We start from the raw sequence: 27,693 nt of genomic DNA, 5'->3' as shown, positions 1-27,693 counted from the left end.
CTGAGTTAACCATTTCCGGAGTAATCTGTGTCATACCCTTCCGCACAGAACCGGCTCACGACAACAAAAATCGCTAAATGTTCCCAGAAAATAGAAAAAAAATAAGAAGAAGAAAATAACGAATGTAAAGCTATTATTATGCCTGGGATACGATAAAATGGAACCGGAATCGAATTTCGGACTTCCTAAGCTGATTACTCGAGAAAACAGAAGCTTAACAAAAGCGGAAAATCGCAATTTAGAGGGTCTTAGAGAAGGAGTTCGGCTAAAATCTCGCAACCTCGTTGCGGAGTAATGAGTCTCGTTCGTTTGCCCGTTTACAATCAAATTAGCCTACAATTTTGTTCAAATCCGGCAGTGCCCGAGCTACGTTTATTTCACATGTCTTATCTGGTCCCGATCGAGATTCAGATGATTTGAGCCGAAAATCGTCAGTCAACAAGTAATCAAAAATTGAAAAACACGAAAAGGGTTGCAAAACAAGGACATCCTAGGGGGTCACCCATCCTAGTACTGCTCTCGCCCAATCACGCTTAACTTCAGAGTTTCGATGGGATCTGGTGCATTAGGGCTGGTACGATCGCACCCGACATTGAGTGGGATGTTTATTCTTATATCCTCGAGTACGTGTGGAGCAGGCGGCGATGGACAATACGCGGCACTGCTCTAGCCCAATCAGAACCATGAAGTTAAGCGTTCTGGCTGATGGCAGAGTTAGGATGGGTGACCTCCCAGGGAAGTCCTCGTGTCGCGACCGTTTACGTAAATTATGGTTAAAACAATCGAAATAATTGTTTTTAATGAGTTAACTATCCACGGAGTAATCTGTGTCATACCCTTTCGCACATAACCGGCTCACTACAACAAAAATCGCTAAATGTTCCCAGAAAAACAAAAAAAAATAAAAAGAAGAAAATAGCGAATGTAATGCTATTATTATGCCTGGGATACGATAAAATGGAAATGGAATCGAATTTCGACTTCCTAAGCGAATTTCTCGAGGAAACGGAAACTTAACAGAAGCAGAAAATCGCAATGAGTCTCGTTCCTTTGCCCGTTTACAATCAAATTAGTGTACAATTTTGTCCAAATCCGGCATTTCTCGAGCTACGTTGATTTCACATGTTTTATCTGGTCCCGATAGAGATTCAGATTATTTGAACCGAAAATAGTCTGTCAGCAAGCAATCAAAAATAAAAAAACACGATTAGGGGTGCAACACGAGGACTTCCCAGGGGGTCACCCATCATAGTACTGCTCTCGCCAAGAACGCTTAACTTCGGAGTTCTGATGAGATCCGGTGCATTAGTGCTGGTATGATCGCACCCGACATTGAGTGGGATGTTTATTCTTATATCCCTCGAGTACATGTGGAGCGGGCGGCGATAGACAACACGCGGCACTTCTCTCGCCCAATCAGAACCATGAAGTTAAGCGTTCAGGCGCGATGGCAGAGCGAGGATGGGTGACCTCCCTGGGCAAACCTCTTGTCGCGACCGTGTACGTAAATTATGACTAAAAGAGTCGAAATAATTGTTTTTTAAATTATGACTAAAAGAGTCGAATGTAAAGCTACTATTATGCCTGGGATACGATAAAATGGAAACGGAATCAAATTTTGAACTACCTAAGCGGATTTCTCCAGGAAACGAAATTAAGCGTTAAGCGTTCTGGCGCGATGGCAGAGCTAGGATAGGTGACCTCCCTGGGCAGTCCTCGTGTCGCGACCGTTTACGTAAATTATGGCTAAATAGTCGAAATAATTATTTTTAATGAGTTAACCGTCTCCGGAGTAATCTACGTTATACCCTTCCGCACTGAACCGGCTCACGACAACAAAAATTGCTAAATGTTCCCAAAAATACAAAAAAAAATAAAAGAAGAAAATAGCGAAGGTAAAGCTTATATTATGCCTGGGATATGATAAAATGGAACATGAATCGAATTTCGAACTTCCTAAGCGGATTTCATTAGGAAACGGATAATTAACAGAAGCGGAAAATCGCAAATTAGAGGGTCTTAGAGAAGGAATTCGGCTAAAATCTCGCCAGCTCATTGCGGAGTAATGAGTCTCGTTCGTTTGCCCGTTTACAATCAAATTAGCCTACAATTTTGTCCAAATCCGGCAGTGCCCGATCTACGTTGATTTCACATGTCTAATCTGGTCCCGACCGAGATTCAGATGATTTGAGCCGAAAATCGTCTGTCAACAAGTAATCAATAATAGAAAAACACGAAAAGGGGTGCAACCCGAGGACTTCCAAGGGGGTCACCCATCCTAGTACTGCTCTCGAGTACGTGTGGAGCGGGCGGCGATGGACAACACGCGGCACTTCTCTCGCCCAATCATAACCATGAAGTTAAGCGTTCTGGCGCGATGGCAGAGCTAGGATGGGTGACCTCCCTGGGAAGTCCTCGTGTCACGACTCCTTATGTAAATTATAGGTAAAACAGTCGAAATAATTGTTTTTAATGAGTTAAACGTCTCCGGACTAATTTGTGTCATACCCTTCCGTACAGAAGCGGCTCACCCATAATAGTACTGCTCTTGCCCAAGCACGCTTAACTTCGGAGTTCTGATGGGATCCGGTGCATTAGTGCTGGTATGATCGCACCCAACATTGAGAGGGATTTGTATTCTTATATACCTCGAGTACGTGTGGAGCGGGCGGCGATGGACAACACGCGGCACTGCTCTCGCTCAATAAGAACCTTGAAGTTAAGCGTTCTGGCGCGATGGAAGAGCTAGGATGGGTGACCTCCCTGGGAAGTCCTCGTGTCGCGATCGTTTACTTAAATTATGGCTAAAACAGTCGAAATAATTGTTATTTATTAGTTAATCGTCTCCGGAGTAATCTGAGTCATACCCTTCCGCACAGAACCGGCTCACAACAACAAAAATCGCTAAATGTTCCTAGAAAATAGAAAAAAAAATAAGAATGTCTCATTTTGTCCCGATCGAGATTCAGATGATTTGAGCCGAAAATCGTCTGTCAACAAGTAATCAAAAATAGAAAAACACGAAAAGGAGTGCAACACGAGGACTTCTTAATGGGTCACCCATCCTAGTACTGCTTTCGCCCAAGCACGCTTAACTTCGGGGTTCTGATGGGATCCGGTGCATTAGTGCTGGTATAATCGCACTCGACATTCAGTGGGATTTTTATTCTTATATCCCTCGAGTACGTGTGGAGCGGACGGCGATGGACAACACCCGGCACTTCTCTTGCCCAATCAGAACCATGAAGTTAAGCGTTCTGGCATGATGGCAGAGCTAGGATGGGTGACCTCCCTCAGAAGTCCTTGTGTCGCGACTGTTTACGTAAATTATGGAAAAAACAGTCGAAATAATTGTTTTTAATGAGTTAACCGTCTCCGGAGTAATCTGCGTCATACCCTACCGAACAGAACCGGCTCACGACAACAAAAATCGCTAAATGTTCCCAGAAAATAGAAAAAAATTATGAATAATAAAATAACGAATGTAAAGCTATTATTATGCCTGAGATAAGATAAAATGGAACCGAAATCGAATTTCGAACTTCCTACGCGGATTTCTCGATGAAACGGAAGCTTAACAAAAGCAGAAAATCGCAAATTAGAGGGTCTTAGAGAAGGAATTCGGCTAAAATCTCGTCAGCTCATTGCGGAGTAATGAGTCTCGTTCGTTTGCCCGTTTACAATCAAATTAGGCTACAATTTTTTCCAAATCCGGCAGTTCCCGAGCTACGTTGATTTCACATGCCTTATCTGGTCCCGATCGAGATTCAGATGATTTGAGCCGAAAATTGGCTGTCAACAAGTAATCAAAAATAGAAAATCACGAAAAGGGGTGCAACACGAGGACTTCCAAGGGGTCACCCAGCCTAGTACTGCTCTTGCCCAAGCACGCTTAACATCGGAGTTCTGATGGGATCCGGTGCATTAGTGCTGGTATGATCGCACCCGACATTGAGTGGGATGTTTATTCTTCTTATATCTCTCGAGTACGTGTGGAGCGGGCGACGATGGACAACACGCGGCACTGCTCTGGCCCAATCAGAACCATGAAGTTAAGCGTTCTCGCGCGATGGCAGAGCTAGGATGGGTGACCTTCTTTGGAAGTCCTCGTGACGCGACCGTTTACGTAAATTATGGCTAAAACAGTCGAAATAATTGTTTTTAAAAAGTTAACCGTCTCCGGAGTAATCTGCATCATTCCCTTCCGCACAGAACCGACTCACGACAACAAAAATCGCTAAATGTTCCCAGAAAATAGAAAAAAAGAAGAAGAAAATAGCGAATGTAAAGCTATTATTATACCTGGGATACGATAAAATGGAACCGGAATCGAATTTCGGACTTTATTAGCGGATTTCTCGAGGAAACGGAATCTTAACAGAAGCGTAAAATCGCAAATTATAGGGTCTTAGAAAAGGAAATCAGCTAAAATCTCGCCACCTCGTTACGGAGTTATGAGTCTCGTTCGTTTGCCCGTTTACAATCAAATTAGGAAAAAATTTTGTCCAAATCCGGCAGTGCCCGAGCTACGTTGATTTCACATGTCTTATATGGTCTCGATCGAGATTCAGATGATTTGAGCCGAAAATCGTCTGTCAACAAGTAATCAAAAATAGAAAAACACGAACTGGGGTGCAACACGAGGACTTCCCAGGGGTCACCTATCCTAGTACTGCTCTCGCCCAAGCATGCTTAACTTCGGAGTTCTGATGGGATGCGGTGCATTAGTGCTGCTATGATCGCACCCGACATTGAGTAGGATGTTTATTCTTATATCTCTCGAGTACGTGTGGAGCGGGCGGCGATGGACAACACTCGGCACTGCTCAAGCCCAATCAGAACCATGAAGTAAAGCGTTCTGTCGCGATGGAAGAGCTAGGATGGGTGACCTCCGACCGTTTACGTAAATTATGGCTTAAACAGTCGAAATAATTGTTTTTACTGAGTTAACCATTTCCGGAGTAATCTGTGTCATACCCTTCCGCACAGAACCGGCTCACGACAACAAAAATCGCTAAATGTTCCCAGAAAATAGAAAAAAAATAAGAAGAAGAAAATAACGAATGTAAAGCTATTATTATGCCTGGGATACGATAAAATGGAACCGGAATCGAATTTCGGACTTCCTAAGCTGATTTCTCGAGAAAACAGAAGCTTAACAAAAGCGGAAAATCGCAATTTAGAGGGTCTTAGAGAAGGAGTTCGGCTAAAATCTCGCAACCTCGTTGCGGAGTAATGAGTCTCGTTCGTTTGCCCGTTTACAATCAAATTAGCCTACAATTTTGTCCAAATCCGGCAGTGCCCGAGCTACGTTTATTTCACATGTCTTATCTGGTCCCGATCGAGATTCAGATGATTTGAGCCGAAAATCGTCAGTCAACAAGTAATCAAAAATAGAAAAACACGAAACGGGTTGCAAAACAAGGACATCCTAGGGGGTCACCCATCCTAGTACTGCTCTCGCCCAATCACGCTTAACTTCAGAGTTTCGATGGGATCTGGTGCATTAGGGCTGGTACGATCGCACCCGACATTGATTGGGATGTTTATTCTTATATCCTCGAGTACGTGTGGAGCAGGCGGCGATGGACAATACGCAGCACTGCTCTAGCCCAATCAGAACCATGAAGTTAAGCGTTCTGGCTGATGGCAGAGTTAGGATGGGTGACCTCCCAGGGAAGTCCTCGTGTCGCGACCGTTTACGTAAATTATGGCTAAAACAGTCGAAATAATTGTTTTTAATGAGTTAACTGTCCACGGAGTAATCTGCGTCATACCCTTCCGCACATAACCGGCTCACTACAACAAAATTCGCTAAATGTTCCTAGAAAATAAAAAAAATAAGAATAAGAAAATAGCGAATGTAATGCTATTATTATGCCTGGGATACGATAAAATGGAAATGGAATCGAATTTCGACTTCCTAAGCGAATTTCTCGAGGAAACGGAAACTTAACAGAAGCAGAAAATCGCAATGAGTCTCGTTCCTTTGCCCGTTTACAATCAAATTAGTGTACAATTTTGTCCAAATCCGGCATTTCTCGAGCTACGTTGATTTCACATGTTTTATCTGGTCCCGATAGAGATTCAGATTATTTGAACCGAAAATAGTCTATCAGCAAGCAATCAAAAATAAAAAAACACGATTAGGGGTGCAACACGAGGACTTCCCAGGGGGTCACCCATCATAGTACTGCTCTCTCCAAGAACGCTTAACTTCGGAGTTCTGATGGGATCCGGTGCATTAGTGCTTGTATGATCGCACCCGACATTGAGTGGGATGTTTATTCTTATATCCCTCGAGTACATTTGGAGCGGGCGGCGATAGACAACACGCGGCACTTCTCTCGCCCAATAAGAACCATGAAGTTAAGCGTTCAGGCGCGATGGCAGAGCGAGGATGGGTGACCTCCCTGGGCAAACCTCTTGTCGCGACCGTGTACGTAAATTATGACTAAAAGAGTCGAAATAATTGTTTTTTAAATTATGACTAAAAGAGTCGAATGTAAAGCTACTATTATGCCTGGGATACGATAAAATGGAAACGGAATCAAATTTTGAACTACCTAAGCGGATTTCTCGAGGAAACGAAATTAAGCGTTAAGCGTTCTGGCGCGATGGCAGAGCTAGGATGGGTGACCTCCCTGGGCAGTCCTCGTGTCGCGACCGTTTACGTAAATTATGGGTAAATAGTCGAAATAATTATTTTTAATGAGTTAACCGTCTCCGGAGTAATCTACGTTGTACCCTTCCGCACTGAACCGGCTCACGACAACAAAAATTGCTAAATGTTCCCAAAAATACAAAAAAAAATAAAAGAAGAAAATAGCGAAGGTAAAGCTTATATTATGCCTGGGATATGATAAAATGGAACATGAATCGAATTTCGAACTTCCTAAGCGGATTTCATTAGGAAACGGATAATTAACAGAAGCGGAAAATCGCAAATTAGAGGGTCTTAGAGAAGGAATTCGGCTAAAATCTCGCCAGCTCATTGCGGAGTAATGAGTCTCGTTCGTTTGCCCGTTTACAATCAAATTAGCCTACAATTTTGTCCAAATCCGGCAGTGCCCGATCTACGTTGATTTCACATGTCTAATCTGGTCCCGACCGAGATTCAGATGATTTGAGCCGAAAATCGTCTGTCAACAAGTAATCAATAATAGAAAAACACGAAAAGGGGTGCAACCCGAGGACTTCCAAGGGGGTCACCCATCCTAGTACTGCTCTCGAGTACGTGTGGAGCTGGCGGCGATGGACAACACGCGTGCCACTGCTCTCGTCCAATCAGAACCATAAAGTTAAGCGTTCTCGTGCGATGGAAGAGCTAGGATGGGTGACCTCCCTGGGAAGTCCTCGTGTCACGACTCCTTACGTAAATTATAGGTAAAACAGTCGAAATAATTGTTTTTAATGAGTTAAACGTCTCCGGACTAATTTGTGTCATACCCTTCCGTACAGAAGCGGCTCACCCATAATAGTACTGCTCTCGCCCAAGCACGCTTAACTTCGGAGTTCTGATGGGATCCGGTGCATTAGTGCTGGTATGATCGCACCCGACATTGAGAGGGATTTGTATTCTTATATAACTCGAGTACGTGTGGAGCGGACGGCGATGGACAACACGCGGCACTGCTCTCGCTCAATCAGAACCTTGAAGTTAAGCGTTCTGGCGCGATGGAAGAGCTAGGATGGGTGACCTCCCTGGGAAGTCCTCGTGTCGCGATCGTTTACTTAAATTATGGCTAAAACAGTCGAAATAATTGTTTTTTATTAGTTAATCGTCTCCGGAGTAATCTGAGTCATACCCTTCCGCACAGAACCGGCTCACAACAACAAAAATCGCTAAATGTTCCCAGAAAATAGAAAAAAAAATAAGAATGTCTCATTTTGTCCCGATCGAGATTCAGATGATTTGAGCCGAAAATCGTCTGTCAACAAGTAATCAAAAATAGAAAAACACGAAAAGGGGTACAACACGAGGACTTCTTAATGGGTCACCCATCCTAGTACTGCTGTCGCCCAAGCACGCTTAACTTCGGGGTTCTGATGGGATCCGGTGCATTAGTGCTGGTATAATCGCACTCGACATTCAGTGGGATTTTTATTCTTATATCCCTAGAGTACGTGTGGAGCGGACGACGATGGACAACACCCGGCACTTCTCTTGCCCAATTAGAACCATGAAGTTAAGCGTTCTTGCATGATGGCAGAGCTAGGATGGGTGACCTCCCTCAAAAGTGCTTGTGTCGCGACTGTTTACGTAATTTATGGATAAAACAGTCGAAATAATTGGTTTTAATGAGTTAACCGTCTCCGGAGTAATCTGCGTCATACCCTACCGAACAGAACCGGCTCACGACAACAAAAATCGCTAAATGTTCCCAGAAAATAGAAAAAAATTAAGAATAAGAAAATAACGAATGTAAAGCTATTATTATGCCTGAGATAAGATAAAATGGAACCGGAATCGAATTTCGAACTTCCTAAGCGGATTTCTCGAGGAAACAGAAGCTTAACAGAAGCAGAAAAATCGCAAATTAGAGGGTCTTAGAGAAGGAATTCGGCTAAAATCTCGTCAGTTCATTGCGGAGTAATAAGTCTCGTTCGTTTGCCCATTTACAATCAAATTAGTTTACAATTTTGTCAAAATCCGGCAGTGCCCGAGCTACGTTGATTTCACATGTCTTATCTGGTCCCGATCGAGATTCAGATGATTTGAGCCGAAAATCGTCTGTCAACAAGTTATCAAAAATAGAAAAACATGAAAAGGGGTGCCACATGAGGACTTCACAGGGGGTCACCCATCCTAGTACTGCTCTCGCCCAAGCACGCTTAACTTTGGAGTTCTGATGGGATCCGGCGCATTAGTGCTGGTATGATCGCACCCGACATTTAGTGGGAAGTTTATTCTTATATCCCTTGAGTACGTAGGAGCGGGCGGCGATGGACAACACTCGGCACTGCTCTCGCCCAATAAGAACCATGAAGTTAAGCGTTCTAGCGCAATGGAAGAGCTAGGATTGGTGACACTCCCTGGTAAATCCTCGTGTCGCGATCGTTTACGTACATTATGGCCAAAACAGTCGAAATATTTGTTTTTAATGAGTTAACCGTCTCCGGAGTAATATGCGTCATAACCTTTCGCACAGAACCGGCTCACGACAACAAAAATCGCTAAATGTTCCTAGAAAATTAAAAAAATTAAGAAGAAGAAAATAGCGAATGTAAAGCTATTATTATGCCTGGGATATGATAAAATGAAATCGGAATCGAATTTCGAACTTTCTAAGCGTATTTCTCGAGGAAACGGAAGCCTAACAGAAGCTGAAATTCTGAAATTAAAGGGTCTTAGAGAAGGAATTAGGCTAAAATCTCGTCACCTCGTTGCGGAGTAAAGAGTCTCGTTCGTTTGCCCGTTTACAATCAAATTAGCCTACAATTTTGTCAAAATCCGGCAGTGCCCGAGCTACGTTGATTTCCCATGTCTTATCTGGTCCCGATCGAGATTCAGATGATTTGAGCCGAAAATCGTCTGTAAACAAATAATCAAAAATAGAAAAACACGAAAAGGAGTGTATTACGAGGAATTCCAAGGCGTCACCCATTCTAGTACTCCTCTCGCCCAAGCACGCTTAACTTCGGAGTTCTGATGGGATCCGGAGCATTAGTGCTGGTATGATCGCACCCGACATTGAGTGGGAAGTTTATTCTTATATCCCTTGAGTACGTAGGAGCGGGCGGCGATGGACAACACTCGGCACTGCTCTCGCCTAATAAGAACCATGAAGTTAAGCGTTCTGGCGCGATGGAAGAGCTAGGATGGGTGACACTCCCTGGTAAATCTTCGTGTCGTGATCGTTTACGTAAATTATGGCTAAAACAGTCGAAATATTTGTTTTTAATGAGTTAACCGTCTCCAGACTAATGTGTATCATACACTTCCGCACAGAACCGGCTCACGACAACGAAAATTGCTAAATGTTCCCAGAAAATAGAAAAAAATAAGAAGAAGAAAATAGCGAATGTAAAGCTATTATTATGCATGAGATACGATAAAATGGATCTCGAATCGAATTTCGAACTTCCTAAGCGGATTTCTCGAGGAAACGGAAGCCTAGCAGAAGCTGAAAATCTCAAATTAGAGGGTCTTAGAGAAGGAATTAGGCTAAAATCTCGCCACCTCGTTGCGGAGTGTTGAGTCTCGTTCGTTTGCCCGTTTACAATCAAATTAGCCTACAATTTTGTCCAAATCCGGCAGTGCCCGATCTACGTTGATTTCACATGTCTTATCTGGTCTCGATCGAGATTCAGATGATTTGAGCCAAAAATCGTCTGTCAACAAGTAATCAAAAATAGAAAAACACGAAAATGGGTGCAACACGAGGACTTCCAAGGGGGTCACCCACCCTAGTACTGCTCTCGCCCAAGCACGCTTAACTTCGGAGTTCTTATGGGATCCGGTGCATTATTGCTGGTATAATCGCACTCGAAATTTAGTGGGATTGTTATTCTTATATCCCTCGAGTACGTGTGGAGCGGACGGCGATGGACCACACGTGGCACTTTTCTCGGCCAATCAGAACCATGAAGTTAAGCGTTCTGGCACGATGGCAGAGCTAGGATGGGTGACCTCCCTCGAAAGTCCTCGTGTCACGACCGTTTACGTAAATTATGGATAAAACAGTCGAAATAATTGTTTTTAATGAGTTAACCGTCTCCGGAGTAATCTGCGTCATACCCTTCCGCACAGAACCGGCTCACGACAACTAAAATTGCTAAAAGTTCCCAGAAAATAGAAAAAAAATTATGAATAAGAAAATAACGAATGTAAAGCTATTATTATGCCTGAGATAAGATAAAATTGAACCGAAATCGAATTTCGAACTTCCTAAGCGGATTTCTCGAGGAAACGGAAGCTTAACAGAAGCGGAAAATCTCAAATTAGAGTGTCTTAGAGAAGGAATTCGGCTAAAATCTCGCCAGCTCATTGCGGAACAATCAAATTTGGTTACAATTTTGTCAAAATCCGGCAGTGCCCGAGCTACGTTGATTTCACATGTCTTATCTTGTCCCGATCGAGATTCAGATGATTTGAGCCGAAAATCGTCTGTCAACAAGTAATCAAAAATAGAAAAACACGAAAAGGGGTGCAACACGAGGACTTCCCACGTGGTCACCCATCCTAGTACTGCTCTCGCCCAAGCACGCTTTACTTCGCAGTTCTGATGGGATTCGGTGCATTAGTGCTGGTATGATCGCACCTGACATTGAGTGGGATGTTTATTCCTATATCCATCGAGTACGTAGGAGCAGGCGGCGATGGACAACACTCGCCACTGCTCTCGCCCAATCAGAACCATTGAGTTAAGCGTTCTGGCGCGATGGAAGAGCTAAGATGGGTGACACTCCCTGGTAAATCCTCGTGTCGCGATCGTTTACGTAAATTATGGCTAAAACAGTTGAAATATTTGTTTTTATTGAGTTAATCGTCTCCGGAGTAATCTGCGTCATACCCTTCCGCATAGAACCGGCTCAGGACAACAAAAATCGCTAAATCTTCCCAAAAAATAGAAAAAAAATTAAGAAGAAGAAAATAGCGAATGTAAAGCTATTATCATGCCTGGGATACGATAAAATGAAACCGGAATCGAATTTCGGACTTCCTAAGCGGATTTCTCGAGGAAACAGAAGTTTAACAGAAGCGGAAAATCGCAAATTAGAGGGTCTTAAAGAAGGAATTCGGCTAAAATCTCGTCAGCTCATTGCGCAGTAATGAGTCTCGTTCGTTTGCCCGTTTACAATCAAATTATCCTACAATTTTTTCCAAATCCGGCAGAGCCCGAGCTACATTGATTTCCCATGTGGTCCCGATCGAGATTCAGATGATTTGAGCCGAAAATTTTCTGTCAACAATTAATCAAAAATAGAAAAACACGAAAAGGGGTGCAACACGAGAACTTCCAAGGGGGTCACCAATTCTAGTACTGCTCTCGCCCAAGCATGCTTAACTTCGGAGTTCTGATGGGATCTGGTGCATTAGTGCTGGTATGATCGCACCCGACATTGAGTGGGATTTTTATTCTTATATCCCTCGAGTACGTGTGGAGCAGGCGGCGATGGACAACACGCGGTACTGCTCTCTCCCAATAAAAACCATGAAGTTAAGCCTTCTGGCGCGATGGCAGAGCTAGGATTGGTGACCTCCCTGGCAGTCCTCGTGTCGCGACCGTTTACGTAAATTATGGCTAAAACATTCGAAATAATTGTTTTTAATGAGTTAACCATCTCCGGAGTAATCTTCGTCATATCCTTCTGCACAGAACCGGCTCACGACAATAAAAATCGCTAAATGTTCCCAGAAAATAGAAAAAAAATAAGAAAAAGAAAATAGCGAATGTAAAGATATTATTATGCTTGGTATACTATAAAATGGAACCGAAATCGAATTTCAAACTTGCTTAGAAGATTTCTCAAGGAAACGGAAGACTAACAGAATCGGAAAATCGCAAATTAGAGGGTCTTATAGAATGAATTCGGCTAAAATCTCGCCAGCTCGTTGCGGAGTAATGAGGCTCGTATGATCGCTTAGTGCATTAGTGCTGGTATGATCGCACCCGACATTGAGTGGGATGTGTATTCTTATATCCCTCGAGTACGTGTGGAGCGGGCGGCGATGGACAACACGCGGCACTTCTCTCGCCCAATCAGAACAATGAAGTTAAGCGTTCTGGCGTCCTCGTGGGCAGACCTCGTGTCGCGACCGTTTACGTAAATTATCGCTAAAACAGTCGAAATAATTGTTTTAATGAGTTAACCGTCTCCGGAGTAATCTGCGTCATACCCTTCCGCACAGAACCGGCTCACGACAACAAAAATCGCTAAATGTTCCCAGAAAATAGAAAAAAATTAAGAATAAGAAAATAACGAATGTAAAGCTATTATTATGCTTGAGATAAGATAAAATGGAACCGGAATTTAATTTCGAACTTCCTAAGCGGATTTCTCGAGGAAACGGAAGCTTAACAGAAGCGGAAAATCGCAAATTAGAGGGTCTTAGAGAAGGAATTCGGCTAAAATCTTGCCAGCTCATTGCGAAGGAATGAGTCTCGTTCGTTTGCCCGTCTACAATCAAATTAGGCTACAATTTTGTCAAAATCCGGCAGTGCCCAAGCTACGTTGATTTCACATGTCTTATATGGTCCCGACCGAGATTCTGATGATTTGAGCCGAAAATCGTCTGTCAACAAGTAATCAAAAATAAAAAAACACGAAAAGGGGTGCAACACGAGGACTTCCTAGGGGGTCGGGTCACCCATCCTAGTACTGCTATCGCCCAAGCACGCTTAACTTCGGAGTTCTGATGGGATCCAGTGCATTAGTGCTAGTATGATCGCATCCCACATTGAGTGGGATGTTTATTCTTATATCCCTCGAGTACGTGTGGAGCGGGCGGCGATGGAAAGCACGTGGCACTGCTCTCGCCCAATTAGAACGATGAAGTTAAGCGTTCTGGCGCGACGGAAGAGCTAGGATGGGTGACCTCCCTGGGAAGACCTCGTGTCGCGACCGTTTACGTAAATTATCGCTAAAACAGTCGAAATAATTGTTTTTAATGAGTTAACCGTCTCCGGAGTAATATGCGTCATACCCTTCCGCACAGAACCGGCTCACGACAACAAAAATCGCTAAATGTTCCCAGAAAATAGAAAAAAAAAATAGAAGAAGAAAATAGCGAATTTAAAGATATTATTATGATTGGGATACGATAAAATGGAACAGTAATCGAATTTCGAACTTCCTAAGCTGATTTCTCGAGGAAACAGAAGCTTAAAAGAAGCGGAAAATCGCAAATTAGAGGGTCCTAGAGAAAAAATTCGGCTAAAATCTCACCAGCTCATTGCGAAGCAATGAGTCTCGTTCGTTTGCCCGTTTACAATCAAACTAGCCTACAATTTTGTCAAAATCCGGCATAGCCCGAGCTACGCTGATTTCACAAGTCTTATCTGGTCCCGATCGAGATTCAGATGATTTGAGCCCAAATCGTCTGTCCACAAGTAATCAAAAATAGAAAAACACGAAAAGGGGTGCAACAATAGGGCTTCACAGGGAGTCACCCATCCTAGTACTGCTCTCGCCCAAGCACGCTTAACTTCAGAGTTCTGATGGGATCTGGTGCATTAGTGCTGGTATGATCGCACCTGACATTGAGTGGGATGTTTATTCTTATATCCCTCGAGTACGTGTGGAGCGGGCGGCGATGGACAACACGCAGCACTGCTCTCGCCCAATCATAACAATGAAGTTAAGCGTTCTGGCGCGACGGCAGAGCTAAGATGGGTGACCTCCCTTGGAAGTCCTCGTGTCTGGACCGTTTACGTAAATTAGGGCTAAAACAGTCGAAATAATTGTTTTTAATGAGTTAACCGTCTCCGGAGTAATCTGCGTCATACCCTAACACACAGAACCGGCTCACGACAACAAATATTGCTAAATGTTACCAAAAAATAGAAAAAAATAAGAATAGGAAAATAGCGAATGTAAAGCTATTATTATGCCTGAGATACGATAAAATGAAACCTGAATCGAATTTTGAACTTTCTAAGCGGATTTCTCGAGAAAACGGAAACTTAACAGAAGCGGAAAATCTCAAATTAGAGGGACTTAAAGATGGAATTAGGCTAAAATCTCGCCACCTCGTTGCGGAGTAATGAGTCTCGTTCTTTTGCCCGTTTACAATAAAATTAGCCTACAATTTTGTCCAAATCCGGCAGTGCCCGAGCTACGTTTATTTCCCATGTCTTATCTGGTCCCGATCGAGATTCAGATGATTTGAAATGAAAAATCGTCTGTCAACAAGTAATCAAAAATAGAAAAACACGAAAAATAGGTGCAACAAGAGGACTTCCTAGGGGGTCACCCATCCTAATACTGCTCTCGCCCAAGCACGCCTAACTTCGGAGTTCTGCTGAGATCCAGTGCATTAGTGCTGGTATGATCGCACCCGACATTGAGTGGGATACGATAAAATGGAACCGGAATCGAATTATGAACTCACTAAGCGGATTTCTCAAGGAAACAGAAGCTTAACAGAAGCGGAAAATCGCAAATTAGAGGGTCTTAGAGAAGGAATTCGGCTAAAACTCGCCATCTCGATGCGGAGTATTGAGTCTCGTTCGTTTGCCCGTTTACAATCAAATTAGCCTACAATTTTGTCCAAATCCAGCAGTGTCCGATATACGTTGATTTCGCATGTCTTATATGGTTTCGATCGAGATTCAGAAGATTTGAGCCAAAAATCGTCTGTCAATAAGTAATCAAAAATAGAAAAACACGAAAAGGGGTGCAACACGAGGACTTCCCAGGGGGTCACCCGTTCTAGTACTGCTCTCGCCCAAGCATGCTTAACTTTGGAGTTCTGATGGGATCTGGTGCATTAGTGCTTGTATGATCGCACCCGACATTGTGTGGGATGTCTATTCTTATATCCCTCGAGTACGTGTGGAGCGGGCGGCGATGGACAACACACGGCACTGTTATCGCCCAATCAGAACCATGAAAATAAGCGTTCTGGCGTGATGGCAGAGCTAGGATGGGTGACCTCCCTGGACAGTCCTCGTGTCACGACCGTTTACGTAAATTATGGCTAAAACATTCGAAATAATTGTTTTTAATGAGTTAACCGTCTCCGGAGTAATCTGCGTCATACCCTTCTGCACAGAACCAGCTCACGACAATAAAAATCGCTAAATGTTCCCAGAAAATAGAAAAAAAAATAAGAAGAAGAAAATAGCGAATGTAAACCTATTATTATGCCTGAGATACGATAAAATGGAACAGGAATCGAATTTCGAACTTCCTAAGCGGATTTCTCGAGGAAACGGAAGCTTAACAGAAGCGGAAAATTGCAAATTAGAGGGTCTTAAAGAAAGAATTCGGCTAAACTCTCGCTAGCTCATTGCGGAGTAACGAGTCTCGTTCGTTTGCCCGTTTACAATCAAATTAGCCTACAATTTTGTTCAAATCCGGCATTGCCTGACCTGCTTTGATTTCACATGTCTTATCTGGTCCCGTTCGAGATTCAGATGATTTGAGCCTAAAATCGTCTGTCAACAAGTAATCAAAATTAGAAAAAATGAAAAGGGGTGTAACACGAGGACTTCCCAGGGGGTCATCCATCCTAGTACTTCTCTCGCCTAGGCACGCTTAACTTCAGAGTTCTGATGGGATCCGGTGCATTAGTGCTGGTATGATCGCACCAGACATTGACTGGGATGTTTATTCTTATATCCCTCGAGTACGTGGGGAGCGGGCTGCGATTGACAACACGCGGCACTTCTCTCGCCCAATCAGAACCATGAAGTTAAGCGTTCTGGCGCGATGGCAGAGCTATGATGGTTGACCTCCCTGGGAAAACCTCGTGTCGCGACCATTTACGTAAATTATGGCTAAAACAGTCGAAATAATTGTTTTTAATGAGTTAACCGTCTCCGGAGTAATCTGCGTCATACCCTTCCGCACACAACCGGCTCACGACAACAAAAATCGCTAAATGTTCCAAGAAAATAGAAAAAAAAATAAGAAGAAGAAAATAGCGAATGTAAAGCTATTATTATGCCAGGGATACGATAAAATGGAACCGGAATCGAATTTCAAACTTCCTAAGCGGATTTCTCGCGGAAACGCAAGCTTAAGGGAAGCGAAAAATTGTGAATTAGAGGGTCTTAGAGAAGGAATTCGGCTAAAATCTCGTCAGCTCGTTGTGGAGTAATGAGTCTCGTTCGTTTGCCCGTTTACAATCAAATTAACCTACAATTTTGTCCAAATCCGGCAGTGCCCGAGCTACGTTGATATCACATGTCTTATCTTGTCAACAAGTAATAAAAAAAAGAAAAACACGAAAAGGGGTGCAATACCAGGACTTCCCAGGGGGTCACCCATCCTAGTACTATTCTCGCCCAAGCACGCTTAACTTCGGAATTCTGATGGGATCCGGTGCATTAGTGCTGGTATGATTGCACCCAACATTGACAACGATATTTATTCTTATATCCCTCGAGTACGTGTGGAGCAAGAGGCGATGGACAACACGCGGCACTGCTATCGCCCAATCAGAACCATGAAGTTAGCGTTCTGGCGCGATGGCAAAGCTAGGATGGGTGACCTCCTTGGGAAGTCCTCGTGTCGCGATCGTTTACGTAAATTATGGCTAAAACTGTCGAAATAATTGTTTTTAATGAGTTAACCGTCTCCGGAGTAATCTGCGTCATACTCTTCCGCACAGAACCGGCTCACGACAACAAAAATTTCTAAATGTTCCCAGAAAATAGAAAAAAATAAGAAGAAGAAAATAGCGAATGTAAAGCTATTATTATGCTTGAGATACGATAAAATGGAACAGGAATCGAATTTCGAACTTCCTAAGCGGATTTCTCGAGGAAACGGAAGCTTAACAGAAGCGGAAAATCGCAAATTAGAGGGTATTAGAGAAGGAATTCGGCTAAAATCTCGCCAGCTCATTGCGGAGTAATGAGTCTCGTTCGTTTGCCCATTTACAATCAAATTAGGCTACAATTTTGTCAAAATCCGGCAGTTCCCGAGCTACATTGATTTCACATGTCTTATCTGGTCTGGATCGAGATTCAGATGATTTGAGCCGAAAATCGTCTGTCAACAAGTAATCAAAAATAGAAAAACACGAAAAGGGATGCAACACGAGGACTTCCCAGGGGGTCACTCATCATAGTACAGCTCTCGCCCAAGCACGCTTAACTTCAGTGTTCTGATGGGATCCGGTGCATTAGTTCTGGTATGATCGCACCCGAAATTGGGTGGGATTTTTATTCTTATATCTCTCGAGTACGTGTGGAGCAGGCGGCGATGGACAACTCGCGGCACTGCTCTCGCCCAATTAAAACCATGAAGTTAAGCTCGAAATAATTGTTTTTAATGAGTTAACCGTCTCCGGAGTAATCTGCGTCATACGCTTCCGCATAGAACCGGCTTACGACAACAAAAATCGCTAAATGTGTACAAGAAAATAGGAAACAAAATAAGAAGAAAAAAATAGCGAATGTAAAGCTATTTTTATATCTGAGATACGATAAAATGCAACATGAATCGAATTTCGAACTACCTAAGCGGATTTCTCGAGTAAACAGAAGCTTAACAGAAGCGGAAAATCGCAAATTAGAGGGTCTTAGAGAATGAATTCGGCTAAAATCTCGCAAGCTCAATGCGGAGTAATGAGTCTCGTTCGTTTGCCCGTTTACAATCAAATTAGGCTACAATTTTGTCAAAATCCGGCAGTTACATTGAGTGCGATTTTTATTCTTATATCTCGCCCAATCAGAACCATGAAGTTAAGCGTTCGGGCGTGATGGCAGAGCTGGGATGGGTGACCTCCCTGGGAAGTCCTCGTGTCGCGATCGTTTACGTAAACTATGGCTAAAATAGTCGAAATAATTGTTTTTAATGAGTTAACCGTCTCCAGAATAATCTGCGTTGTACCCTTCCGCACATAACCGGCTCACGACAACAAAAATCGCTAAATGTTCCCAGAAAATAGAAAAAAATAAGAAAAAGAAAATTGCGAATGTAAAGCTATTTTTATGCTTGTGATACGATAAAATGGAACATGAATCGAATTTCGAACTTCCTAAGCGGATTTCTCGAGGAAACGGAAGCTTAAAACAAGGGGAAAATCGCAAATTAGAGGGTCTTAGAGAAGGAATTCGGCTAAAATCTCGCCCCGCTTATTGCGGAGTAATGAGTCAGTGCCCGAGCTACGTTGATTTCACATGTCATATCTGGTCTCGATCGAGATTCAGATGATTTGAGACAAAAATTGTCTGTCAACAAGTAATCAAAAATAGAAAAACACGAAAAGGTGTTCAACACGAGGACTTCCCAGGGAGTAACTCATCCTAGTACTGCTCTCGCCCAAGCACGCTTAACTTCGGAGTTCTGATGGGATCCGGTGCATTAGTTCTGGTATGATCGCACCCGACATTGACTGGGATTTTTATTCTTATATATCTCGAGTACGTGTGGAGCGGGCGGCGATGGACAACACGCGGCACTGCTCTCGCCCAATCAGAACCATGAAGTTAAGCTCGAAATAATTGTTTTTAATGATTTAACCGTCTCCGGAGTAATCTGCGTCATACCCTTCTACACATAACCGGCTCACGACAACAAAAATCGCTAAATGTTCCTAGAAAATAGAAAAAAAATAAGAAGAAGAAAATAGCGAAGATAAAGCTATTATTATGCATGAGATACGATAAAATGGAACCGGAATCGAATTTCGAACTTCCTAAGCGGATTTCTCGAGGAAACAGAAGCTTAACAGAAGCGAAAAATCGCAAATTAGAGGGTCTTAGTGAATGAATTCGGCTAAAATCTCGCCAGCTCATTGCGGAGAAATGAGTCTCGTTCGTTTTCCCGTTTACAATCAAATTAGGCTACAATTTTGTCCAAATTCGGTAATGCCCGAGCTAAGTTGATTTCACATGTCTTATCTGGTCCTGATCGAGATTCAGATGATTTGAGCCGAAAATCATCTGTCAACAAGTAATCAAAAATAGAAAAACACGAAAAGGGGTGCAACACGAGGACTTCCAAGGGGGTCACCCATTCTAGTACTGCTCTCGCCCAAGCACGCTTAACTTCGGAGTTCTGGTGGGATCCGGTGCATTAGTGCTGGTATGATCGCACCCGACATTGAGTGGGATGTTTATTCCTATATCCCTCGAGTACGTGTGGAGCAGGCAGCGATGTACAACACGCGGCACTGCTCTCGCCCAATCAGAACCATGAAGTTAAGATCGAAATAATTGTTTTTAATGAGTTAACCTTCTCCGGAGTAATCTGCGTCATACCCTTCCGCACAGAACTGGCTCACGACAACAAAAATCGCTAAATGTTCCCAGAAAATAGAAAAAAAATAAAAAGAAGAAAATAGCGAATATAAAGCTATTATTATGCCCGAGATACGATAAAATGGAACAGGAATCGAGTTTCGAAATTCCTAAGCGGATTTCTCGAGGAAACGGAAGTTTAACAGATGTGGAAAATCGAAAATTATAGGGTCTTGGAAAAGGAATTCGGCTAAAATCTCGCCAGCTCATTGCGGAGTAATGAGCCTCGTTCGTTTGCCCGTTTACAATTAAATTAGCCTACAATTTTGTCCAAATCCGGCAGTGACCGAGCTACGTTTATTTCACATGTCTTATCTCGTCTCGATCGAGATTCAGATGATTTGAGCCGAAAATCGACTGTCAACAAGTAATCAAAAATAGAAAAACACGGAAAGGGGTGCAACACAAGGACTTCCAAGGGGGTCAACCATCCTAGTATTGCTCTCGCCCGAGCACGCTTAACTTCGGGGTTCTGATGGGATCCGGTGCATTAGTGTTGGTATGATCGCACCCGACATTTATTGGGATGTTTATTTTTATATCCCTCGAGTACTTGTGGAGCTGGAGGCGATGGACAACACGCGGCACTGCTCTCGCCCAATCAGAACCATGAAGTTAAGCGTCTGGTGCGATGGCAGAGCTAGGATGAGTGACCTCCCTGAAAGTCCTCGTGTCGCGACCATTTATGTAAATTATGGATAAAACAGTCGAAATAATTGTTTTTAATGAATTAACCATCTCCGGAGTAATCTGCGTCATACTCTTCAGCACAGAACTGGCTCACGACAACAAAAATCGATAAATGTTACCAGAAAATAGAAACAAAAAATAAAAAGAAAATAGAGTACGTAAAGCTATTAACAGAAGCGGAAAATTGCAAATTAGAGGGTCTTAGAGAAGGAATTCGGCTAAAATCTCGACAGCTCATTGCGGAGCAATGAGTCTCGTTCGTTTGCCCGTTTACAATCAAATTAGCCTACAATTTTTCCCAAATCCGGCAGTGCCCGAGCTACGTTGATTTCACATGTCTTATCTGGTCTCGATCGAGATTAAGATGATTTGAGCAGAAAATCGTCTGTCAACAAGTAATAAAAAATATAAAAACACGAAAAGGGGTGACACACGAGGACTTCCAAGGGGGTCACCCAACCTAGTACTGCTCTCGCCCAAGCACGCTTAACTTCGGAGTTCTGATGGGATCCGGTGCATTAGTGCTGTTATGATCGCACCCGACATTGAGTGGGATGTTTATTCTTATATCCCTCGAGTACTTGTGGAGCGAGAGGCGATGGACAACACGCGGCACTGCTCTCGCACAATAAGAACCATGAAGTTAAGCGTTCCGGCGCGATGGCAGAGCTAGGATGGGTGACCTCCCTGGGCAGTCCTCGTGTCGCGACCGTTTACGTAAATTATGGCTAAAACAGTCGAACTAATTGTTTTTAATGAGTTAACCGTCTCCGGAGTTATCTGCGTCATACCCTTTTCCGCACGGAACCGGCTCACGACAACAAAAATCGCTAAATGTTCCAAAAAAATAGAAAAAAAAATAAGAAGAAGAAAATAGCGAATGTAAAGCTATTATTATGCCTGGGATACGATAAAATTGAACCGGAATCGAATTTCGAACTTCCTAAGCGGATTTCTTGAGGAAACGGAAGCTTAACAGAAGCGGAAAATCGCAAATTAGAGGGTCTTAGAGAAGGAATTCGGCTAAAATCTCGCCACCTCGTTGCGGAGTAATGAGTCTTGTTCGTTTGCCCGTTTACAATCAAATTAGCCTACAATTTTGCCCCAATCCGGCAGTGCCCGAGCTACGTTGAATTCACATGTCTTATCTTGTCCCGATCGAGATTCAGATGCTTTGAGCCGAAAATCGTCTGTCAACAAGTAATCAAAAATAGAAAAACATGAAAAGAGGTGCAACACGAGGAATTCCCAGTGGGTCAACCATCCTAGTACTGCTATCGCCCAAGCACGCTTAACTTCGGAGTTCGGATGGGATCCGGTGCATTAGTGCTGGTATGATCGCACTCGACATTGAGTGGGATGTTTATTCTTATATCCCTCGAGTACGTGTGAAGCGGGCGGCGACGGACAACACGCGGCAAAGCTCTCGCCCAATCAGAACCATGAAGTTAAGCGTTCTGGAGCAATGGCAGAGCCAGGATGGGTGACCTCCCCTGGCAGTCCTCGTGTCGCGACCGTTTACGTAAATTATGGCTAAAACAGTCGAAATAATTGTTTTTAATGAGTTAACCGTCTCCGGAGTATTCTGCGTCATACCCTTCCGCACAGAACAGGCTCACGACAACAAAAATCGCTAAATATTACCAGAAAATAGAAAAAAAAAATAAGAAGAAGAAAATAGCGAATGTAAAGATATTATTATGCCGGAGATACTGTAAAATGGAACCGGAATTGAATTTCGGACTTCCTAAAAAGATTTATCGAGGAAACGGAAGCTTAAAAAAAACGGAAAATTGCAAATTAGGGAGTCTTAGAGAAGGAATTCGGCTAAAATCTCGCCAGCTCATTGCGGAGTAATGAGTTTCGTTTGTTTGCCCGTTTACAATCAAATTAACCTACAATTTTGTCCAAATCCGGCAGTGCCCGAGCTACGTTGATTTCACATGTCTTATCTGGTCCCGATCGAGATTCAGATGATTTTAGCCGAAATTGTCTGTCAACAAGTAATCAAAAATAGAAAAACACGAAAAGGGGAGCAACACGAGGACTTCCCTGGGGGTCACCCATCCTAGTACTGCTCTCGCCCAAGCAAGCTTTACTTCGGAGTTCTGATGGGATCCGGTGCATTAGTGTTGGTATGATCGCTTGGATGTTTATTCTTATATCCCTCGAGTACGTTTGGAGCGGGCGGCGATGGACAACACGTGGCGCTGCTCTCGCCCAATCAGAACCATGAATTTAAGCGTTTTGGCGCGATGGCAGAGCTAGGATGGGTGACCTATCTGGGAAGTCCTCGTGTCGCAACCATTTACGTAAATTATGGTTAAAACTGTTGAAATAATTGTTTTTAATGACTTAACCATCTCCGGAGTAATCTGCATCATACCCTTCCGCACAGAACCGGCACACGACAACAAAAATCGCTAAGTGTTTCCAGAAAATAGAAAAAAAATAAGAAGAAGAAAATAGCGAATGTAAAGCTATTATTATGCCTGGGATACGATAAAATGGAACAAAAATCGAATTTTGGACTTTCTAAGCGGATTTCTCGAGGAAACAGAAGCTTAACAGAAGCAGAAAATCGCAAATTAGAGGGTCTTAGAGAAGGAATTCGGCTAAAATCTCGCCACCTCGTTGCAGAGTAATGAGTCTCGTTCGTTTGCCAGTTTACAATCAAATTAGGCTACATTTTTGTCCAAATCCGGCAGTGCCCTGAGCTACGTTGATTTCACATGTCTTATCTCGTCCCGATCGTGATTCAGAAGATTTGAGCCGAAAATCGTCTGTCAATAAGTAATCAAAAATAGAAAAACATGAAAAGAGGTGCAACACAAGGACTTCCCAGGGAGTCACCTATCCGAGTACTGCTCTCGTCCAAGCACGCTTAACTTCGGAGTTCTAATGGGATCCGGTGCATTAGTGCTGGTATGATCGCACCCGACATTGAGTTGGATGTTTATTCTTATATCCCTCGAGTACTTGTGGAGCGGGCGGCGATGGACAACACGCGGCACTGCTCTCGCCCAATCAGAACCATTAAGTTAAGCGTTCTAGCTCGATGGCAGAGCTAGGATGGGTGACCACCCTGGGCAGTCCTCGTGTCGTGACCGTTTACGTAAAATGTGCTAAAAAAGTCGAAATAATTGTTTTTAATGAACTAACTGTCTCCGGAGTAATCTCCGTCATACCCTTCCGTACAGAACCGGCTCACGACAAAAAAAATCGCTAAACGTTCCCAGAAAATAGAAAAAAAAATATGAAGAAGAAAATAGCGAATGTAAAGCTATTATTATGCTTGGGATACGATAAAATGGAACCGGAATCGAATTTCGAACTTCCTAAGTGGATTTCTCGAGGAAATGAAAGCTTAAAAGAAGCGGAAAATCGCAAATTAGAGGGTCTTAGGGAAGGAATTCGGCTAAAATCTCGCCACCTCGTTGCGGAGTAATGAGTCTCGTTCGTTTGCCTGTTTACAATCAAATTAGGCTAAAATTTTGTCCAAATCCGGCATTGCCCGAGCTACGTTGATTTCACATGTCTTATCTGGTCTCGATCGAGATTCAGTTGATTTGAGCCGAAAATCGTCTGTCAACAAGTAATCAATCAAAAATAGAAAAACACGAAAAGGGGTGCAACACGAGGACTTCCCATGGGGTCACACATGCTAGTAGTGCTCTCGCCCAAGCACGCTTAACTTCGGAGTTCTAATGGAATCCGGAGCATTAGTGCTGGTATGATCGCACCCGACATTGAAGGGGATGTTTATTCTTATATCCCTCGAGTACGTGTGGAGCAGTCGGCGATGGTCAACACGGGCACTGCTCTCGCCCAATCAAAACCACGAAGTTAAGCGTTCTGGCGCGATGGAGCGGGGTAGGATGGGTGACCTCCCTGAGAAGTCCTCGTGTCGCGACCGTTTACGGAAATTATGGCTAAAGCAGTCGAAATAATTGTTTTAATGAGTTAAACGTCTCCGAAGTAATCTGCGTCATACCCTTCCGCACAGAACCGGCTCCTGACAACAAAAATTGCTAAATGTTTCCATAAAATAGAAAAAAAAATAAGAAGAAGAAAATAGCGAATGTAAAGCTATTATTATGCCTGAGATACGATAAAATGGAACATGAATCGAATTTAGAACTTCCTAAGCGGATTTCTCGAGGAAACGGAAGCATAACAGAAGCGGAAAATCGCAAATTAGAGGGTCTTAGAGAATGAATTCTGCTAAAATCTCGCCTGCTCATTGCGGAGTAATGAGTCTCGTTCGTTTTCCCGTTAACAATCAAATTAGCCTACAATTTTGTCCAAATCCGGCAGTGCCCGAGCTACGTTGATTTCACATGTCTTATCTCGTACCGATCGAGATTCAGATGATTTGAGCTGAAAATCGTCTGTCAACAAGTAAACAAAACTAGAAAAACACGAAAATGGGAGCAACACGAGGATTTCCCAGGGGGTCACCAATCCTAGTACTGCTCTCGTCCAAGCACGCTTCACTTCAGAGTTCTGATGGGATCCGGTGCATTAGTGATGGTATGATCGCATCCGACATTAAGTGGGATGTTTATTCTTATATCCCTGGAGTAAGTGTGGTGCGGGTGGCGATGGACAACACGCAGCACTGATTTCGCCAAATCAGAACCATGAAATTAAGCGTTCTGGCGCGATGGCAGAGCTAGGATGGGTGACTTCCCCGGGAAGTCTTCGTGTCGCGACCGTTTAGGTAAATTATGGGTAAAACAGTCGAAATAATTGTTTTTAATGAGTTAACCGTCTACGAAGTAATCTGCATCATACCCTTCTGCACAGAACCGGCTCACGACAACAAAAATCGCTAAATGTTCTCAGAAAAAAGAAAAAAAATAAGAAGAAAAAAATAGCGAATGTATAGGCTATTATTATGCCTGGGATATGATAAAATGGAACCGGAATCGAATTTCGAATTTCCTAAGCGGATTTCTCGTGGAAACGGAAGCTTTACTTAAGCGGAATCGCAAATAAAAGGGTCTTAGAGATGGAATTCGGCTAAAATCTCGTCAGCTCTTTGCAGAGTAATGAGTCTCGTTCGTTTGCCCGTTTACAATCAAATTAGGCTACAATTTTTTCCAAATCCGGCAGTGCCCGAGCTACGTTGATTTCACATGTCTTATCAGGTCCCGATCGAGATTCAGATGATTCTAGCCGAAAATCGTCTGTCAACAAGTAATCAAAAATAAAAAAAACGAAAATCGGCGCAACACGAGGACTTCCCAGGGAGTCACCCATACTAGTACTGCTCTCGCCCAAACACGCTTAACTTCGGAGTTCTGATGGGATCCGGTGCATTAGTGCAGGTTTGATCGCACACGTCATTGAGTGGGATGTATATTCTTATATCCCTCGTGTACGTGTGGAGCGGGCGGCGATGGACAACACGCGGCGCTGCTCTCACCCAATCAGAACCATGAAGTTAAGCGTTCTGGTGCGATGGCAGTGCTAGGATGGTTGACCTCCCTGGGAAGTCCTCATGTCGCGACCGTTTACGTAAATTGTGGCTTAAACTGTCGAAATAATAGTTTTTAATGAGTTAACCGTCTCCGGAGTAATCTACGTCATACCCTCCCGCACAGAACCGTCTCACTACAACAAAAATCGCTAAATGTTCCCAGAAAATAGAAAAAAAATAAGAAGAAGAAAATAGCGAATGTAAAGCTACTATAATGCCTGGGATACGATAAAATGGAACCGAAATCGAATTTCGGACTTCCTAAGCGGATTTCTCGATGAAACGGAAGCTTAACAGAAGCGGAAAATCGCAAATTAGAGGGTCTTAGAGAAGGAATTCTGCTAAAATCTCGTCAGTTCATTGCGGAGTAATGAGTCTCGTTCGCTTGCCCGTTTACAAAAAATTAGGCTACAATTTTGTCCAAATCCGGCAGTGCCCGTGCTACGTTGATTTCACATGTTTTATCTGGTCCCGATCGAGATTCAGATGATTTGAACCGAAAATCGTCTGTCAACAAGTAATCAAAAATAGAAAAACACGAAAATGGGTGCAACACGAGGACTTTCTAGGGGTTCACCCATCCTAGTACTGCTCTCGCCCAAGCACGCTTAACTTCGGAGTACTGATGGGATCCGGTGCATTATTGCTGGTATGATCGCACCCGACATTGAGTGGGATGTTTATTCTTATATCCCTCGAGTACGTGTGGAGCGGGCGGCGATGGACAAAACGCGGCACTGCTCTAGCCCAATCTGGACCATGAAGTTAAGCGTTCTAGCGCGATGGCAGAGCTAGGATGGGTGACCTCCGGAGTAATCTGCGTCACACCCTTCCGCACAGAACCGACTTACGACAACAAAAATCGCTAAATGTTCCCAGAAAATAGAAAAGAAAATAAGAAGAAAATTGCGAATGTAAAGCTATTATTATGCCTGAGATACGATAAAATGGAAACGGAATCAAATTTCGGACTTCCTAAACGGATTTCTCGAGGAAACAGAAGCTTAACAGAAGCGGAAAATCGCAAATTAGAGGGTCTTAGAGAAGGAATTCGGCTAAAATCTTGCCAGCTCATTGCGGAGTAATGAGTCTCGTTCGTTACCGTTTACAATCAAATTAGGCTACAATTTTGTCCAAATCCAGCAGTGTCCGAGCTACGTTGATTTCACATGTCTTATCTGGTCACGATCGAGATTCAGATGATTTGAGCCGAAAATCGTGTGTCAACTAGTAATCAAAAATAGATAAACACGAAAAAGGGTGCAACACGAGGACTTCCCACGGGGTCAACCATCCTAGTATTGCTCTCGCCCAAGCACGCTTAACTTCTAAGTTCTGATGGGATCCGGTGCATTAGTGCTGGTATGATCGCACCCGAAATTGGGTGAGATGTTTATTCTTATATCCCTCGAGTACGTGTGGAGCGGGCGGCAATGGACAACACGCGGCACACCTCTCGCCCAATCATAACCATGAAGTTAAGCGTTCTGGCGCGATGGCAGAGCTAGGATGGGTGACCTCCCCGGGAAGTCCTTGTGTCGCGACCGTTTACGAAAATTATAGCTAAAACAGTTGAAATAAATGTTTTTAATAAGT

General features: G+C 43.4%; 29 non-coding genes and 3 pseudogenes across 29 annotated transcripts; all 32 read right to left on the bottom strand.

Moving 5' to 3' along the window:
- Positions 1 to 469: 469 nt before the first annotated feature.
- LOC142512234 (5S ribosomal RNA) lies at positions 470 to 588 on the bottom strand (annotated as a pseudogene).
- Positions 589 to 1,210: 622 nt separating this feature from the next.
- LOC142517059 (5S ribosomal RNA) lies at positions 1,211 to 1,328 on the bottom strand. Its single transcript, XR_012812820.1, has one exon. It is a non-coding gene; the product is annotated as a 5S ribosomal RNA (ribosomal RNA).
- Positions 1,329 to 3,027: 1,699 nt separating this feature from the next.
- On the bottom strand, positions 3,028 to 3,146 carry LOC142517436 (5S ribosomal RNA). The gene has a single exon (XR_012813182.1). It is a non-coding gene; the product is annotated as a 5S ribosomal RNA (ribosomal RNA).
- A 683-nt stretch (positions 3,147 to 3,829) lies between these two features.
- Positions 3,830 to 3,947, bottom strand: LOC142516574 (5S ribosomal RNA). The gene has a single exon (XR_012812361.1). It is a non-coding gene; the product is annotated as a 5S ribosomal RNA (ribosomal RNA).
- A 682-nt stretch (positions 3,948 to 4,629) lies between these two features.
- On the bottom strand, positions 4,630 to 4,747 carry LOC142509533 (5S ribosomal RNA). Its single transcript, XR_012807702.1, has one exon. It is a non-coding gene; the product is annotated as a 5S ribosomal RNA (ribosomal RNA).
- A 663-nt stretch (positions 4,748 to 5,410) lies between these two features.
- Positions 5,411 to 5,529, bottom strand: LOC142512233 (5S ribosomal RNA; annotated as a pseudogene).
- Positions 5,530 to 6,149: 620 nt separating this feature from the next.
- On the bottom strand, positions 6,150 to 6,267 carry LOC142507658 (5S ribosomal RNA). Its single transcript, XR_012805909.1, has one exon. It is a non-coding gene; the product is annotated as a 5S ribosomal RNA (ribosomal RNA).
- A 1,701-nt stretch (positions 6,268 to 7,968) lies between these two features.
- LOC142509957 (5S ribosomal RNA) lies at positions 7,969 to 8,087 on the bottom strand. The gene has a single exon (XR_012808102.1). It is a non-coding gene; the product is annotated as a 5S ribosomal RNA (ribosomal RNA).
- A 684-nt stretch (positions 8,088 to 8,771) lies between these two features.
- On the bottom strand, positions 8,772 to 8,890 carry LOC142516904 (5S ribosomal RNA). Its single transcript, XR_012812675.1, has one exon. It is a non-coding gene; the product is annotated as a 5S ribosomal RNA (ribosomal RNA).
- Positions 8,891 to 9,572: 682 nt separating this feature from the next.
- On the bottom strand, positions 9,573 to 9,690 carry LOC142509289 (5S ribosomal RNA). The gene has a single exon (XR_012807472.1). It is a non-coding gene; the product is annotated as a 5S ribosomal RNA (ribosomal RNA).
- Positions 9,691 to 10,372: 682 nt separating this feature from the next.
- Positions 10,373 to 10,491, bottom strand: LOC142516635 (5S ribosomal RNA). Its single transcript, XR_012812420.1, has one exon. It is a non-coding gene; the product is annotated as a 5S ribosomal RNA (ribosomal RNA).
- A 656-nt stretch (positions 10,492 to 11,147) lies between these two features.
- On the bottom strand, positions 11,148 to 11,266 carry LOC142515172 (5S ribosomal RNA). The gene has a single exon (XR_012811029.1). It is a non-coding gene; the product is annotated as a 5S ribosomal RNA (ribosomal RNA).
- A 677-nt stretch (positions 11,267 to 11,943) lies between these two features.
- LOC142517324 (5S ribosomal RNA) lies at positions 11,944 to 12,062 on the bottom strand. Its single transcript, XR_012813076.1, has one exon. It is a non-coding gene; the product is annotated as a 5S ribosomal RNA (ribosomal RNA).
- A 1,215-nt stretch (positions 12,063 to 13,277) lies between these two features.
- Positions 13,278 to 13,401, bottom strand: LOC142510158 (5S ribosomal RNA). Its single transcript, XR_012808286.1, has one exon. It is a non-coding gene; the product is annotated as a 5S ribosomal RNA (ribosomal RNA).
- Positions 13,402 to 14,084: 683 nt separating this feature from the next.
- LOC142507071 (5S ribosomal RNA) lies at positions 14,085 to 14,203 on the bottom strand. The gene has a single exon (XR_012805336.1). It is a non-coding gene; the product is annotated as a 5S ribosomal RNA (ribosomal RNA).
- Positions 14,204 to 14,887: 684 nt separating this feature from the next.
- Positions 14,888 to 15,006, bottom strand: LOC142510883 (5S ribosomal RNA; annotated as a pseudogene).
- Positions 15,007 to 15,340: 334 nt separating this feature from the next.
- LOC142507732 (5S ribosomal RNA) lies at positions 15,341 to 15,459 on the bottom strand. Its single transcript, XR_012805980.1, has one exon. It is a non-coding gene; the product is annotated as a 5S ribosomal RNA (ribosomal RNA).
- Positions 15,460 to 16,142: 683 nt separating this feature from the next.
- On the bottom strand, positions 16,143 to 16,261 carry LOC142517313 (5S ribosomal RNA). The gene has a single exon (XR_012813066.1). It is a non-coding gene; the product is annotated as a 5S ribosomal RNA (ribosomal RNA).
- A 643-nt stretch (positions 16,262 to 16,904) lies between these two features.
- On the bottom strand, positions 16,905 to 17,023 carry LOC142513427 (5S ribosomal RNA). The gene has a single exon (XR_012809374.1). It is a non-coding gene; the product is annotated as a 5S ribosomal RNA (ribosomal RNA).
- Positions 17,024 to 17,704: 681 nt separating this feature from the next.
- On the bottom strand, positions 17,705 to 17,823 carry LOC142508546 (5S ribosomal RNA). The gene has a single exon (XR_012806754.1). It is a non-coding gene; the product is annotated as a 5S ribosomal RNA (ribosomal RNA).
- Positions 17,824 to 18,888: 1,065 nt separating this feature from the next.
- Positions 18,889 to 19,007, bottom strand: LOC142509008 (5S ribosomal RNA). Its single transcript, XR_012807201.1, has one exon. It is a non-coding gene; the product is annotated as a 5S ribosomal RNA (ribosomal RNA).
- A 595-nt stretch (positions 19,008 to 19,602) lies between these two features.
- On the bottom strand, positions 19,603 to 19,721 carry LOC142513669 (5S ribosomal RNA). Its single transcript, XR_012809603.1, has one exon. It is a non-coding gene; the product is annotated as a 5S ribosomal RNA (ribosomal RNA).
- A 595-nt stretch (positions 19,722 to 20,316) lies between these two features.
- Positions 20,317 to 20,435, bottom strand: LOC142508723 (5S ribosomal RNA). Its single transcript, XR_012806927.1, has one exon. It is a non-coding gene; the product is annotated as a 5S ribosomal RNA (ribosomal RNA).
- Positions 20,436 to 21,034: 599 nt separating this feature from the next.
- LOC142507250 (5S ribosomal RNA) lies at positions 21,035 to 21,153 on the bottom strand. Its single transcript, XR_012805511.1, has one exon. It is a non-coding gene; the product is annotated as a 5S ribosomal RNA (ribosomal RNA).
- A 686-nt stretch (positions 21,154 to 21,839) lies between these two features.
- On the bottom strand, positions 21,840 to 21,958 carry LOC142516612 (5S ribosomal RNA). Its single transcript, XR_012812398.1, has one exon. It is a non-coding gene; the product is annotated as a 5S ribosomal RNA (ribosomal RNA).
- Positions 21,959 to 22,642: 684 nt separating this feature from the next.
- On the bottom strand, positions 22,643 to 22,761 carry LOC142509707 (5S ribosomal RNA). Its single transcript, XR_012807867.1, has one exon. It is a non-coding gene; the product is annotated as a 5S ribosomal RNA (ribosomal RNA).
- Positions 22,762 to 23,432: 671 nt separating this feature from the next.
- Positions 23,433 to 23,551, bottom strand: LOC142514495 (5S ribosomal RNA). The gene has a single exon (XR_012810385.1). It is a non-coding gene; the product is annotated as a 5S ribosomal RNA (ribosomal RNA).
- A 687-nt stretch (positions 23,552 to 24,238) lies between these two features.
- LOC142507193 (5S ribosomal RNA) lies at positions 24,239 to 24,357 on the bottom strand. The gene has a single exon (XR_012805455.1). It is a non-coding gene; the product is annotated as a 5S ribosomal RNA (ribosomal RNA).
- A 683-nt stretch (positions 24,358 to 25,040) lies between these two features.
- LOC142510190 (5S ribosomal RNA) lies at positions 25,041 to 25,159 on the bottom strand. Its single transcript, XR_012808316.1, has one exon. It is a non-coding gene; the product is annotated as a 5S ribosomal RNA (ribosomal RNA).
- A 681-nt stretch (positions 25,160 to 25,840) lies between these two features.
- Positions 25,841 to 25,959, bottom strand: LOC142508270 (5S ribosomal RNA). Its single transcript, XR_012806492.1, has one exon. It is a non-coding gene; the product is annotated as a 5S ribosomal RNA (ribosomal RNA).
- A 682-nt stretch (positions 25,960 to 26,641) lies between these two features.
- LOC142508190 (5S ribosomal RNA) lies at positions 26,642 to 26,760 on the bottom strand. Its single transcript, XR_012806416.1, has one exon. It is a non-coding gene; the product is annotated as a 5S ribosomal RNA (ribosomal RNA).
- Positions 26,761 to 27,354: 594 nt separating this feature from the next.
- On the bottom strand, positions 27,355 to 27,473 carry LOC142517130 (5S ribosomal RNA). The gene has a single exon (XR_012812889.1). It is a non-coding gene; the product is annotated as a 5S ribosomal RNA (ribosomal RNA).
- Between the last annotated feature and the right edge of the window lie 220 nt (positions 27,474 to 27,693).

Source organism: Primulina tabacum, chromosome 10, assembly GCF_025594145.1.
Source record: "Primulina tabacum isolate GXHZ01 chromosome 10, ASM2559414v2, whole genome shotgun sequence".
Lineage (NCBI taxonomy): Eukaryota > Viridiplantae > Streptophyta > Magnoliopsida > Lamiales > Gesneriaceae > Primulina > Primulina tabacum.
This window is presented reverse-complemented; position numbering and strand designations above follow the sequence as displayed.